Raw genomic sequence first — 5,513 nt, forward strand, 5'->3', positions numbered from 1 at the left:
AAACTACTCTAGGTTTCAGACAGCATCGATGTATTGCCTTGTGATTTTCATAACTCCATAACCAAAATAGCTATCAGGGTGATTCTTATGGTCGGAGAAAGATATTGAAGTCTACTATTGTCCATAATTTTCTCATAATTTCTTATCGTCCAAAATCAGAGATATAAGCCAAAGAGTGCAGACTGCTCCAAAAAGACAGGATGGAGGAAACAGGGGATAACCAAAATCCAACTATTTATTTCATTAATCCTTATACCTTAGGCCTATGAACTAAATGAAATTGTGGGAACACCCAACAAAATCATTGCAATCATTACACAGATTCAAAACAAATATAAGCATAATGACAATTCAACAAAATAATAAAGGTGCACAATTCAATTATTGACTCAACTTACGATACTATCGTCCTTGTTGTACTAGGGGTAACAATCCTAAGACTCATCTTTAAATTACGCAAGAAGGTGGTGAGAAATAGTTCTAAAAGCATATCAATTCAAGGACTGAAGATGAGAACAAAGACTTTCAAATAAGCACCACGGTAGAGATGAATAGCAAGAGTAGAGATATAGTATAGAAGAAAATATCAAGGTTCATAGAGCAAGGGTTTTTATAGCAACTTCTCAACCTTAGAATGACTAGTTTCTACTAGACTTGCGTCCTATAGTCAGCATTGCTCTGATACCACTTTGTAGCAACTAGTTTTAAAAACAAAATCAGATACACACCATATGTGAGCACAGGAAGTCAAATCTCATATATAACTACAAATAGAGGTAATATCAATAGACAATGCTTAACATACTTAGTATAAAGGATATAACCTTAGACAACAAACAGCGGAAAGACAACTCTGATCTTTGGGTGAAGACTCCAATTCCATAGGGACAACTGACTGGTTGATCACAAGCCTAACGTCTTCAAACTCTTGCAATCTGTTACCCATCTAGGATTTTTATCCAAATAATTGAAAAGTAAAACAAGCGTAAGTACATGTCATACTCAACAAATATAACATGGGGTTCATGAGGCTCAAAAGACTGACATTGATTTAACTGCGACTAGCTTTTAATGAGTCATGATTTTAAGCAGTTGAGTAGCATCAAATTTATCATAAACCCGTGTAAACACATGATGAGGTAAACATGAATAATGAATAGCAAAAACAATAATCATAAGTGAGCATCTGTATCATCAATATCATTAGTGTTCATCATCTATTCCATAAGGGTTCCGAGACCGTTCATGACCGTGAGCATAACAGTTTTGCACTCTGCATAGGTTGTACACTTTCACTGTGAGTCGTGATCTACCATTTCACCTGAGGTGATCAGCCTCTTGATCTACTACCAAGGAAGGTCGACAATGTTCACTATGAAGCCTTTCAAAGGTTTGACTAACAGGTTAGGGCCGCTAAGTTTCCAATTGACAAGCAAATATAGGAACCCCCCTTTCGAATGGCATAATTCCTTCACGGCTATACACATAAGAGTAGAGGTTGTCCTATACCCGACTCGGCAAGCCTCTTTTGCACCATGAAGGTAACCACTAACAAGCTAGAAAAAAGTCCTCCTGCTTGACTAAAGCTAGAGCCATGTGGCCCCCATAGTTGTACTATAAGTCCCGGATGATCACTTATAGATAAGTCCTTAGGGAGAGGAATCTAGAGCATCACAAAAACTATGCTCTAGCCCCCTTGTTCCACGTTGCTAAAAATCATCTTTTAGCGTTTATTGCATATTTCATTAGTCAAGTTACAAGATCATGGTCTTAGTTTGAACACTAGCATCATACTGCCCAATGCATAAACCCATAGGAATCAAGGTACAAGGTAATAAAGTACTAGAAAATCCTAAGTGGTAGTCAAGGTAGGCACATGCAGTATGAATTAAATGATTAAAGGTGTATAGGTCAACAAGGAAGATCCCTTGCTATACTTGCCTTAAACTCAAATCCTTCTTCTAGTTCAAACCCTCAATGAATTGCTTCTGGATTCACCACGTATAGCTCACCGACTGGACATGATCATAGAACATCACACAAGCATCCATACAATCATACACGTAGCAAACAATAAAACTAAATTAGAACAGTACACCAGACAATAAAAATGTTTGAAAAACTAATCTACGCATTGCTACGAGCACACAGACGCGAAAAGCACTCTAATCGGAGCTATGATGCAAAAGAAACAACTACCGAAAGATTTACTTCATAAAAAAAAGAAAGCTTTAAGCTTCATTTATTTTAGCAACATAAAAGCATGTATAAGATATTTCAAAGAATATCTAAATTGAATTAAGCCAAATTATATTTGATTTGGAAAACCAAGATAGATCTAATCTTATTTTACTTAGAAAAGATCGAAGTAGAAAATCTAAGTTGCTTTTAATTGGAAAACTAATTGCATATAGATTGATCAAATTAAAATTTTATTTGAAAGCATAGAGCATGTTAAACAATGCTACTATAACTTAGATTACGTCGTTATGAATCTAACGCAATTTGAACTGGTTAAAACGGAGTTAAAACGAAGAAGTTATGGCATAAACAAGGCTAGTGGCAAAACTGTAAATAGATGAAAACGTATTTTGAATCTAATCGAAGGCAACTACGCTTTTCAAAGAAAAAGACGTATTCTAAAAATATGCTATGGACTGTGGGTTCAAATATTCAAAAGCTGAGGGTCTCTTTAACAAAAACTCCAGCGAAGGGGTATCTTCTAATCTAGGCCGTTGGTTAAGAGATGGACGGCTCTGGTGGGTTCCATGACTTGATGTCGTCGACACAGTGCCGTAGATGGTGGCGCCATGGCCGAAGATGGCCCGATCTTGCTAGATTCTCACCGGTACAGCATTCCAGGTGGTCACTTGTAGAGGGGAGTGCACACGGAGGGAGAGCGGAGCACAGCAGATCCATTTAGGGCATCGGTGAACCTAGCGGATGGACGGAGGCGACGCTCAGCACGATTTGGTGGCTCGGGTTCATCGGTGGAACCCCGGTGATGCAAAGCGAGAGACAGAGAGCGAGAAGAAGGGCGTGGCCGATACCAGCGGCCCACTTACTGTCTTGCGAAGCTCAGGAGGGTGCTCTAGTCGCCGGCGAAGCGGCAAGGCGAACACGGCGGCGTCGAGCTTCTACTCGGCGAGATCCAAGCAGCGGCGCTAGGGCTCAAGGCAGCGTGGGGGCTTGCGTTAGGGCTCGGTAAGGAGGCGGCAAACATGAGGCTACTATTTAAGGGGTGGGTGGCGTGCGGGTCACGCCAACCTCCATGGAAATCGGCGCGGTGGTGGACTCCGACTCGGAGCAGAGCCTGGCTCGGGCACTAGCGAAAGGTGGGAGACGTGGCTAACATGCAGGCCTGGGGTAGCAGTGGCATGGGGCGTGGGGCCTGCTCATCTACTAGTAGAGGGAGAGAGGGGGCACGAGCTACGTGGCTCGACTACTGGGCCGGCCCACTGGAATGGGCCGTAAGAGAGGGGAACACTAGTAGAGAACAGACCTTTGATCCTCGACCAAAATGGGCTCTAGTCCCGGAATTTTTTGTGCCCAGGACTAGAGATACCTTTAGTCCCGGTTGGTGGCTCCAACCGGGACTGAAGGTCCCTGCCCAACGGCTACTACGCCAGACAGAGGTGGCAGGGACCTTTAGTCCCGGTTGGAGCCACCAACCGGGACTAAAGGTATACTTTTACTCCCGGTTGGTGGCTCCAACCGGGAGTAAAGGTCTACTCCCGGGCCGTGGCTGCGCCCGGGGTTGGAAAGTTACCTTTAGTCCCGGTTGAAGCCACCAACCGGGACTAAAGGTCCCCCCTTTATATCCCAGCCGTCTCCTTCCTCCTTGAGCCCGAGCTCAGCACATTTTGAAGCTCACTGCAGTAGTGTTCTTGCTTCCTCCCTCCCTCCATTGTTCCTCCATCCATTCTTCGATTCCTCCGTCGATTTCTTTGATTTCTCCGTCGATTCTTCAGTTGTAAAGGTTACCAATCTCATACTCTCCTTTTTCACCATTGTCTTATCTCATTTTGTTCACTATATATATATGGTTCTTTATTGTGGTTTTTTTCATTTGTAAGCAATTTGAGCTCAAAATCACTTCAAGCTTGCATATTTACATGAAAGAAGGTTAAAGTAGCTAGTTTAACTTGCGGACCGTGTTCATCTCGGTGACCATGTTCTCTGTCGAGCGGTAACGGATGTCAAGGAGGAGCTTTGATTCTACGAGGGAGAGCGGCAACGGTCGTGGAAGACCATGTTCCCTTCCTCGTAGAATCGGAGCTCTTCCGTGGCAAGTACGGTGCCGTCCGGTGGAGAAATGCTCGCCAAGATGATCACGTAAGCAAGTTCAACTAGTACGGATGGTTATTTATTCACATGTCCTGATATCGTCGCAGTAGTCTGTCAATCACCGTACTTTTTATTTTAACTTTTTATGAAATGAAAAACTTAGAAAATCCGTACTAGTTGAACTTGCGGACCGTGTTCATTTCGGCGAGCATGTTCTCTGTCGAATGGTAACAAACGTCAAGGAGGAGCTTTGATTCTATGAGGGAGAGCGACAACGGTCGTGGAAGACCGTGTTCCCTTCCTCGTAGAATTGGAGCTCTTCCTTGACCAAGTACGGTGCCGTCCGGTGGAGAAATGCTCGTCGAGATGATCACGTAAGCAAGTTCAACTAGTACGGATGGTTATTTATTCACATGTCCCGATATCGTCGCTGTAGTCTGTCAATCACCGTACTTTTTATTTTAACTTTTTATGAAATGAAAAACTTAGAAAATAGTTAGAAAATTATAGAAAATCCGTACTAGTTGAACTAGCGGACCATGTTCATTTCGGCGAGCATGTTCTCTGCCAAGCGGTAACGGACGTCAAGGAGGAGCTTTGATTCTACGAGGGAGAGCGGCAATGGTCATGGAAGACCGTGTTCCCTTCCTCGTAGAATTGGAGCTCTTCCACGGCCAAGTACGGTGCCGTCCGTTGGAGAAATGCTCGCCGAGATGATCACGTAAGCAAGGTCAACTAGTACGAATGGTTATTTATTCACACGTCCTGATATCATCGCAGTAGTCTGTCAATCACCGTATCCAAACATAGTATATATATAAATATAAACGATAATCGATTGTTATGTGTGTACACTCCCATTCTTCTGTTAATTTGCGAAAATATCATGTGAATTACTTACCTGCCGCAGTAAAAGACAAGAACACAATGACCATTAAAAATATCATTGTTTAGAGATATAGATAATTTTATAGTTTCTTAATTTTATTTGTTTATAAAATGAGAAATTTATATTGTATTAAAAATGAGTTTAGAGAGTAGATGGCAACTGCTTCCGGGTCCTCGGCCTCTCATGGGTTTCCAAAGCGACTTAGGCCGGGCCTCCCTCTCATTCCATGCTGCAAGTGTCGTGATGAGACGAAGATTGTGATGAAGTACCGAGTGAAGAAGGAGGGTCCCAACAAGGATCGTATCTTCTACAAGTGTCCGAATCGCAATGTGAGTTA

The sequence above is a fragment of the Miscanthus floridulus genome, chromosome 1 (genome assembly GCF_019320115.1).
Source record: "Miscanthus floridulus cultivar M001 chromosome 1, ASM1932011v1, whole genome shotgun sequence".
Classification (NCBI taxonomy): Eukaryota; Viridiplantae; Streptophyta; class Magnoliopsida; order Poales; family Poaceae; genus Miscanthus; species Miscanthus floridulus.